The 10,379-nt window shown below is 44.3% G+C and overlaps 4 non-coding genes across 4 annotated transcripts; all 4 read left to right on the top strand.

The window, feature by feature from the left end:
* Positions 1 to 2,865: 2,865 nt before the first annotated feature.
* Trnar-ucg (transfer RNA arginine (anticodon UCG)) lies at positions 2,866 to 2,938 on the top strand. The gene has a single exon. It is a non-coding gene; the product is annotated as a tRNA-Arg (tRNA).
* A 928-nt stretch (positions 2,939 to 3,866) lies between these two features.
* On the top strand, positions 3,867 to 3,943 carry Trnam-cau (transfer RNA methionine (anticodon CAU)). The gene has a single exon. It is a non-coding gene; the product is annotated as a tRNA-Met (tRNA).
* A 914-nt stretch (positions 3,944 to 4,857) lies between these two features.
* Trnar-ucg (transfer RNA arginine (anticodon UCG)) lies at positions 4,858 to 4,930 on the top strand. The gene has a single exon. It is a non-coding gene; the product is annotated as a tRNA-Arg (tRNA).
* A 448-nt stretch (positions 4,931 to 5,378) lies between these two features.
* On the top strand, positions 5,379 to 5,455 carry Trnak-cuu (transfer RNA lysine (anticodon CUU)). Its single transcript has one exon. It is a non-coding gene; the product is annotated as a tRNA-Lys (tRNA).
* Positions 5,456 to 10,379: the final 4,924 nt, after the last annotated feature.

Below are 10,379 nucleotides of genomic sequence, written 5' to 3'. Positions count from 1 at the left end.
AACTCGTTTGCAGAACGGTACACGAGAAGAAACAACATCGATGTACCACATTCTCCAAGAGAACAAAAGACAAAAACTTAAAATTCTGACGGAACTCACAACATCAGACGGGAGACTCTTGACAGATCAAGCTGCAATACGAGACGAGATCCATCGACACTTTAGTGAATTGCTGGCCAATACACAGACAGATGAAACGGCGCAGCAAGCTCTCACTGCTAGGACGACAGAGCGACTCACTCCAGAAGAAGCTGATGTGCTCGCAGCGAGAATAACGGACGAAGACGTCGAAGATGCCATCTCGAAGAGCCCAAAGAACAAATCACCTGGACCAGATGGGCTACCCGCTGAATTTTATCAAACTTTTCGCGAACAAATAATTGATAAATTGACACTCGTATGCAATGAAATACTAAATGCGGACACTGACCTTCCGAAGGAATTCTGTGAAGGTACAGTGGTCTTAGTCCCCAAAACACCAGGAGGCAAAACCGTGGAGAATCTTCGACCCATAACACTTCTCAATAGTGATTATAAAATCTTCGCCCGTATCATGATGCAAAGGTTCAATTCTGTTATTCGTACAGTGACAGGAGCCTACCAGACAAGTGTGGGAAAGGACAGAACGATATTTCAGACCTTATGCGACTACAGAGACATTGTAGCGATATCGGAAGCCTGCAACATTCGCTGTGCTCTGATGTCGCTTGACTTTGAAAAAGCTTTTGATAAAGTTAATCATTCGTACCTGCTCCGGTGTATGACATCCATGCACTTCCCCCAGAAAATTATAGCCTCCGTGAAAAACATACTGACGAATAGCACGTCAAGAATCAGTGTCAACGGACAACTCAGTCACCCGATCAATATTCAGAGTTCCGTAAGACAAGGTTGCCCAATGTCCATGACGCTTTTCGCGATTGCGCTTGAACCTCTCTTAGTATCTCTGACTCGGCAACTCCGTGGATTACATATACACGGACAGAAGATCATATGTCAAGCCTACGCGGACGATGTGGGGGTACTTGTGACTGACGAAAGAGAGGTGGAAACAGTACTTGAAGTTGTGGCGACCTACGAAATGGCGTCAGGAGCTAAATTCAACCGCAATAAATCTGGTATTATGAATCTTGGTCGGGGTATAGAGATCAGAGCCGCTGGAAGTATCAACACTGTGGAAAAAATCAAATGCCTTGGAATAGAATATACGAGTAATATCCGCCGCACGGCCGCTCTCAATTATCGAAAATTACTTGCCACCTTACGGGCAAGCATAAAACAACACAGCTTGCGTAATTTAAACGTAATACGAAAAGTGCAACTGGCCAATACATACATCACTTCCAAAGTCAACTATGTTGCTCAAGTGCTGCCTCTGCCACGAACCATTGCACACCAAATGCAAGCAGCGCTTGGTTATTTTGTCAGCAGAGGTCAGATATTTAAGGTTTCATATGATACCTTGACGCTACCGACACGCAATGGAGGGCTACAACTGACAGACATCTACCTTAAAGCGCAAGCGCTATACGTTAGCAGAACTTATAAACAGTGGCAACGATCACCGCGGACCTTAGTGGCTCATCTCTTACGTGAAATCACCCCAGTCAGCAGAGATCCACCAATCGATGTGCATCACATCTCCCACGAGCTGTACCACTATAAACACTTTCTGGTGGAATACAGCTATGTACGCCATAGAATACCGGAGAAGGACATATATCGGGTTAAGGAGGTTTACAACACCTTGCTGGAAGGAAAATTGCGCAATCGAATAGAAAACAAGTTTCGACATTATAATTGGAAAAACATATGGGACAACATATCTGACCCCCATCTACCATCCAATGTGCGATCAACGTGGTACCTCGCAGTCAATAGAAAAATCCCAACCAACTCCAAACTGCACGCGATACGTCTGGCACACACACCAAACTGTTCCAGCTGCAATGTCGTCGACACTGCAGACCATCGCTTCGTCTGTGAAGATGTGAAAGACGTGTGGAATCTCTTCAGGCAAAAACTAGCACATGTGCTACGTACGTCACCTAACACAATTTCACCGACACACGTCCTTCTGCCTGATGACGTGCCATATCCTAACACTAAAAGAAGGTCAGCCAACTGGCTCAAAGGACTGACAGTCCATTACATCTCAACGGCTATGACGAAAAGTGAAGCAAATTATTGGATGTACCTGATGACAGAACATCAAAAGCTCGAACGACAAATGAAATACAAAGACAACTACGCAAATTTCTTGAACCGAACATTGTCTCACCGACAGAGCTGAAGAACGATCAAACGACATGTTGTTCAACCTCAGAATTCCTTTTTTTTTTTCCTTTATGAAATTATCTATTAAGCTTCTCATTCATATTACGCCAACAAGGTGGCTATTTCGTTTACCCTTCGCCCTCGTATCGCAGCACTAATAGGTTGCTGACACACCCATGAGAAGCCATCAGGCTGAAGTAAGCCTGGCTCTAATATAAAAATCGCTCCCACTCAATGATGGAAGAATGTAGCGGAACTATTTCCTTTCCATAACCCCAAAAGAAGGGATTTTATTTACTTGTATACATTTACTTCGTCACTCACCTATCTCATATAAAAAAAAAATAAAGTGGTAGAGCACTGGTCTAATAAACCAGGGGTCGTAAGTTCCATCCTCACAGGAGAAAGATTAATTTTGGAAATCAGTTGCGCGTCGTGGCCGTATAGCAAACAGTATCTGTGATTGCGAACAATTAGCGACAGGCGTATTTTTAAGAGTTACTCTCAGATGTGATTAAGGCGAATGGCGCAGATAAAAAAAAAGGAAAAAAAAAATAAAAAATATATAAGTTATACTTGGTCGTCGGTGACCGTGTGGCCTAATGGATAAGGCGTCGGACTTCGGATCCGAAGGTTGCAGGTTCGAATCCTGTCACGGTCGTGTTTTTTTTCAGTTCTGAAAAAGAAACATATCGTTTTAATGTAGCAATTGAGCAGTACGAAACCGTCTGAATGTTGCTGTTGAGCATTTTGTGCTTGGAGATGGTCTTGAGCTTGAAACACACACAACAAGACCGGTGTTAACTAGCGAAAGGCCGCCGCTTCTGCAGAAGTAGCAAATGGCCATCGTAGCAAATGCGGCGAGGGACACCCTGCCATCGATTCCGAATGCGCAAAGTGTGTGGTCTTGTTTTCCTGTCTATGTTTGGTCGGTCTCGTAAGAGGTTGAATGTAACGAATGGGTGGGAAAGTGTAAGGGGCAGCGGCTGTGTGGAACGAAAACACAATTCCTCAGGGGGTGTGAGCGTTTCAAAATGAGTCATATATAAGTTATACTTGGTCGTCGGTGACCGTGTGGCCTAATGGATAAGGCGTCGGACTTCGGATCCGAAGATTGCAGGTTCGAATAGTGTCACGGTCGTGTTTTTCCAGTTCTGAAAAAGAAACATATCGTTTTAATGTAGCAATTGAGCAGTACGGAACCGTCTGAATGTTGCTGTTGACCATTTTGTGCTTGGAGATGGTCTTGAGCTTGAAACACACACAACAAGACCGGTGTTAACTAGCGAAATGGTCGGCAGAGTGGCCCCACCGCGAGGTGTGACTGGCACTTGCACATCTAAAACAACGTCGGAAAGTAACTCGTTCGGCTTTTGAGTCACATCAAGTATGTGTGTTAATTTTGACGCCGCTAGCTCTGCAGATTTTCATGCAATTCCTTTACCTCTCAGAAGTGAATATGATATAAAAGTGAAGTACGTGACGAGTGTGACTTTAGGAAAACATTAGGAAGCATGGAGAGATTCTGTATGGGACCACCCAACCCAAACGAGTACTGTGTGATCTGCTGCAAAGCAGATATGCAACGAGGCAGCACGGCTAGCTCAGTCGGTAGAGCATGAGACTCATATTCACAGGGTCGTGGGTTCGAGCCCTACGCTGGCCGGAACGGAATTTTTTTCCGCTGCAGATGTAAATTACCGATTTTCTGATTAACGTGATGTAATGGAAATAGCAACTATAAATTTGCCTACGTCTCCATCAGTCGCAAGAAAACTGTATTTGAAGTGAAGGTGATTTTGTAGACATGTGTGAAAGTCATGTTCTGAAGTGCAAGTGGTTTTGGTTGGAGAGAACACGGCTACGTGTCAGATGTGTAGCCAAGCAGTAATGGGTCGCCATTGCTGCAAATATTAGTCGAAAATATGAAGTGTTGTCAGCTGAAGTCTGATGATTCAGACAACCGTACGGACGAAGTACGCAAAAGTGCCGCTAGGCGGCGCCTGTTTAGGTCAGTGGTAGAGCATTGGTCTAGTAAACCAGGGGTCGTGAGTTCCATACTCACAGGAGGAAGACGAATTTTGGAAATCAGTTGCGCATCGTGGCCGTATAGCAAACAATATCTGTGATGAGGAACAATTAGCGACAGGAGTATTATTAAGAATTACTCTCAGATGTGATTAAGGCGAATGGCGCAGATAAAGCATTTGCCAAAGCGGTGCGGCATAAGGTTGGACGAGGCAGTCCGAATTACATTTTATAGATGTATTTCTCACAAATCTCAGAGCCTCTCGCGGTCGTAGTCGTCGTCGTCGTCGTCGCCGCCGCCGCCGCTTCTGCAGAAGTAGCAAATGGCCATCGTAGCAAATGCGGCGAGGAACACCCTGCCATCGATTCCGAATGCGCCAAGTGTGTGGTCTTGTTTTCCTGTCTATGTTTGGTCGGTCTCGTAAGAGGTTGAATGTAACGAATGGGTGGGGAAGAGTAAGGGGCAGCGGCTGTGTGGAACGAAAACACAATTCCTCAGGGGGTGTGAGCGTTTCGAAATGAGTCGTATATAAGTTATAGTTGGTCGTCAGTGACCGTGTGGCCTAATGGATAAGGCGTCGGACTTCGGATCCGAAGATTGCAGGTTCGAATCCTGTCACGGTCGTGTTTGTCCATTTATGAAAAAGAAACATATCTTTTTAATGTAGCAATTGAGCAGTACGAAACCGTTTGAATGTTGCCGTTGAGCATTTTGTGCTTGGAGATGGTCTTGAGCTTGAAACACACACAACAAGACAGGTGTTAACTAGCGAAATGAACGGCAGAGTGGCCTCACCGCGAGGTGTGACTGGCACTTGCACATCTAAAACAACGTCGGAAAGTAACTCGTTCGGCTTTTGAGTCACATCAAGTATGTGTGTTAATTTTGACGCCGCTAGCTCTGCAGATTGTCATGCAATTCCTTTACCTCTCAGAAATGATTATGAAATAAAAGTGAAGTACGTGACGAGTGTGACGTTAGGAAAACATTAGGAAGCATGGAGAGATTCTGTATGGGACCACCCAACCCAAACGATTACTGTGTGATCTGCTGCCAATCAGGTATCCACCGAGGCAGCACGGCTAGCTCAGTCGGTAGAGCGTGAGACTCTTATTCACAGGGTCGTGGGTTCGAGCCCTACGCTGGCCGGAACGGAATTTTTTTCCGCTGCAGATGTAAATTACCGATTTTCTGATTAACGTGATGTAATGGAAATAGCAACTATAAATTTGCCTACGTCTCCATCAGTCGCAAGAAAACTGTATTTGAAGTGAAGGTGATTTTGTAGACATGTGTGAAAGTCATGTTCTGAAGTGCAAGTGGTTTTGGTTGGAGAGAACACGGCTACGTGTCAGATGTGTAGCCAAGCAGTAATGGGTCGCCATAGCTGCAAATATTAGTCGAAAATATGAAGTGTTGTCAGCTGAAGTCTGATGATTCAGACAACCGTACGGACGAAGTACGCAAAAGTGCCGCTAGGGGGCGCCTGTTTAGGTCAGTGGTAGAGCATTGGTCTAGTAAACCAGGGGTCGTGAGTTCCATCCTCACAGGAGGAAGACGAATTTTGGAAATCAGTTGCGCATCGTGGCCGTATAGCAAACAGTATCTGTGATGAGGAACAATTAGCGACAGGAGTATTATTAAGAATTACTCTCAGATGTGATTAAGGCGAATGGCGCAGATAAAGCATTTGCCAAAGCGGTGCGGCATAAGGTTGGACGAGGCAGTCTGAATTACATTTTATAGATGTATTTCTCACAAATCTCAGAGCCTCTCACGGTCGTAGTCGTCGTCGTCGTCGTCGTCGTCGTCGTCGTCGTCGCCGCCGCCGCCGCTTCTGCAGAAGTAGCAAATGGCCATCGTAGCAAATGCGGCGAGGAACACCCTGCCATCGATTCCGAATGCGCCAAGTGTGTGGTCTTGTTTTCCTGTCTATGTTTGGTCGGTCTCGTAAGAGGTTGAATGTAACGAATGGGTGGGGAAGAGTAAGGGGCAGCGGCTGTGTGGAACGAAAACACAATTCCTCAGGGGGTGTGAGCGTTTCGAAATGAGTCGTATATAAGTTATACTTGGTCGTCAGTGACCGTGTGGCCTAATGGATCATTCTGGCTCTAGCTGCCGACGCGTACGGACGTGTCACCGTTGCTGCGTGTAGTCAGTGTTTCGCCAGTGTTTACCTTTGCGTTTCGGTGTTTTTGAGTTTTGTGATTTTCTTCGTGTGTAACTCGTGTTTTTTCTGCCTCCTTTGTTCTGTTTTTGTGTTTTCTACCGACGATTATTTGTTGTTTGTGGAGTTTTCGGTAATTACCGGAATCTCCCCTTGATTACTGCATACCATGGCTACAACTGTGAGGAAGAATACGCTGGTTTTTGCCTTCGCTAAGGAAACACGACGTGTTCAGCCGACTGCTCTGGAAATTCATGATTGGCTTGATCAGGTACTTGGCATAAATTCTGATATGGTGCATACCACTCAGCTAGATACTGACAACTACTGTGTTTTCGTAAAGTTTTTGGATCCCGTTTCGGTCGATAAAATTATTGGAAAATTCGGGTATCATGTCGAATTTTTGCATAGAGACGGCTCTACAAGTAAAGTGGCTATCAGGAGAGCTGATGCTCTTTATAGATCTGTGCGGGTGTTAAATTTACCTATCGAGATAGATAATGAGAAAATCAAGGTTGCCCTGTCTCAATATGGTGAGGTAAAGGATATAGTTAACGAACGTTGGTCGAAGCAATTTAAAATTCAGAGCTTCAATGGTATTCGTTCGGTAGAGATGGAAGTAAAGACGAATATCCCGTCTCATATAACTGTTGACGGGCATAAAGCACACGTGATTTATACTGGTCAAACCCCTACGTGCCATATATGCAATGAATCGGGTCATTTAAGGCAGGACTGTCCCCGTCGTGTCTTTGTACTAAAAACTAATTTAGTCCAACGCCGCAAGATGACCTTGAGCGAAGTTTTGGCAACCGATAACACGGCCAAACAGGGCGAGGGTTCGGATCCTGTACTTAGTACTGGAACTATTGCTGTTGAAGGCAGTGATTTTCCACCCCTGGTAACACGCTTCAATTGTGATTCCTCTGCCCGTGAGTTAGACGTACTAACCAAGAAACGACCACTTGAACATACAGATGATCATTCTGATGATGACACCTCCCGACAATCTCCTGCTGTACGTAAACAGAAAGCTGGTGATGAAAATCTGCATGTCCCCCAAGACGAAATGCAAGTAGATTTAATTGCAGTTTCTGATACATCTCGCTCACTGCCAGAAAATGCAACGGCAGCTGCCGACAGCGAGAAAGTAGAAGTCCCCCAAGCAGTGACAACTTGCCCAGCTGTAAACAGCGATAATCAGCTGTTTACCGACGGGAAGTTCGCGGAAGCGGTAGAACAACAACACCGCGACACCGCAACAGCACAGCAACCGGCACCAGAGTGTAAACAAGTGAAAGTGTTTACTCCTGAACCGGAAAATAAGCAAACACCGTCGCAAGCGTCACATCAACCGAAGGTAGCATGTAAACAGCAGGCAGTGTTTACAAACCAGGTCTCTCTAGACACTGCTGCTGAAGCGGCCGCGTCGAGTGTTGCCACAACAAAATCAGGTCAGGGTTTTCAGGGCGTCCACCGCCGTACGCTAAAACCACAACCGAATCTTACTGTTTCTCGCACCCAAGCCAAACAAAAAGCGGACAAGTCGGACGTAAAATCACAGAAAAATATACGATATGAAATTGTCAGAGAAGGTGCTCCAGATGAGCCTCCTGACACGCTCAATGTAGAACAGCCCCTCAGTACTAAGGTGCGGGATGACAATGGCAGACAAACTAACGTTTAGCGACCGTGTTACTAGGACTGCTACCAAGTTCTGAATGACTGTAGTTCTAAACCGGATTTCAGCATACCAAAAGTAGAACAGTTTTTTTTTTTTTTTTTTTTTTTTTACCAACTTTGTCCGTGGCCAATAGCAAGTTAGGGATGCAAGCATACTCTATCACAACGATCAATATAAATAAAATTCGAACCTCATTAAAGCTAGCTGCTCTCAAGGAATTTTTGTATGACTCTGGAACCGATATCGCTTTGCTACAGGAGGTTGTAACGACGGAATTTGTAATACCAGGATACACCGCAATTGTTAACGTATCTTGTGACACACATACAGGAACAGCGGTTCTGCTCAGGGAAGGGATTCCCGTATCTCAAGTGGAGCGGTTGGAATCTGGAAGGGCAATTAGTATTAACGTTTTAGGTACCACATTGATTAACTTATACGCGCCCTCAGGAAATAGTAATAGACAGGACAGGGCAGCATTTTATAAAGAGGAACTTATATATTTATTACGTAGAAACCCAAACAGTTTTATAATGGGCGGTGATTTTAACTGCGTGTTAAATCGTAAAGATCAACAACCACATTTTAACGGTTCTTTAGAACTTAAACGCCTAGTAATCGACCTAAAACTAAAGGACGCATGGGAACTAAAATATCCAACGAAGGTTGAATATACGTATATAACACAGACTTCGCGCAGTAGAATAGACAGAATCTATGTTTCCCAAAACTTGGAAAGATGTCTACTAAATTCAGAAATCGTACCTGTATATTTTAGTGACCACTGCAGTATGAAGGCGTGCATTAATTTAGCTCCACAGCCGCTTCAGATTTTTAGGAACCAGTGGCAGCTAAATGTCTCTCTCTTAAAAGAGCAAGATTTGGCAGACGCGGTATCGGATGCGTGGACCTTATGTCTGCGATCGATCGAGAGGCACCCCACAGTATTAGACTGGTGGCTTAAGGTTGCAAAGCCGAGACTGAGAAAAGTGTGTATCAGATACAGCAGAGAAAGAGCGTGGGAGTTAAAAAACAGTATGGAATTTTATTACAGTTTGTTGCGAGACCTCTATGAACAGGCAAACGTGTCAACCATTAGATTACAAGACATCAGACACACCAAAGCGAAATTACTCGCCATTAAAAGACAACAGATGGAAGGTTTAAAACTGAAGTCAAAGGCGAAGTCGGTGGTAGATGATGAAACAACATCCTTATATCATCTGCTTCGGCATGCAAAGAATAGGCGACGCACTGTTATTAGTGAACTTAAAACCCCCAATGGGACAACACTGACGTCTCAGAAGGAGATTCTAAATGCAGTATACCAGTACTACTATGCATTATATTCCTCCAGCCCACCTCACGAGGGGTCTCTGCAAGAGTTTCTCAGTGTTTTATCCCCACAGTTGACAAGTTCTGAAAACGACGAAATCCTTTCTGAAGTCAGTAACGAAGAGGTTCGTGAGACAATAACCAAGTCCCCGGTGAATAAATCTGCTGGACCCGACGGACTCCCTGTAGAATTTTACAGAAAGTTCTGGTTTTTAATTGGTGACACGTTTACATGCATTGTCAATGAGATTTTTAACGAGCAGACGATACCTGCAGATTTTAAAGACAGCAAAATTGTACTTCTACCGAAAAACAAAGGAACGAAAAGTTTAAACAATTACCGCCCTATTTCACTTTTAAACTCTGACTACAAAATAGTATGCAGGATTTTAAAAAAGAGACTTTCCCCTCTGACCGACAAATTAATTAGTCAACATCAGTCATGTGCAGCAAATAGAAGTATTTTTAATACGATTTCTGAATATAGAGACATCATCGCCTTAGCATCGGTTTCTAATATCAAATGTGCTTTACTTTTTATAGATTTTACTAAGGCTTTCGACTCGGTGAATCACCGCTTCCTATTTGAGGTACTGACAAAAATGGGACTCGTCCACAAAACAGTTAATGTTATAAAAAACGTTGCTACTGGTCTGAACGCTAAATTAGCTGTCAACTGTCAGCTGACGCGGCAAATTCAAATAAACCGCGGCATCCCACAGGGAAGTCCATTATCTATGTTTTTGTTTGTTGTGTCGTTAGAGCCCTTTTTAAGAAGTGTTCATGAAAGGTTAAAGGGCATAACTATAACTGGCAGGAAAACTGTAGTGAGAGCCTATGCTGACGATGTTGGTGTCGTCATAAGAGGGCAAGATGATGTAATTCGA

This window comes from Schistocerca gregaria, unplaced genomic scaffold, assembly GCF_023897955.1.
Source record: "Schistocerca gregaria isolate iqSchGreg1 unplaced genomic scaffold, iqSchGreg1.2 ptg000180l, whole genome shotgun sequence".
NCBI lineage: Eukaryota > Metazoa > Arthropoda > Insecta > Orthoptera > Acrididae > Schistocerca > Schistocerca gregaria.
The sequence above is the reverse complement of the archived record's forward strand: the minus strand, read 5'-3'. Positions and strand labels throughout refer to the sequence as shown.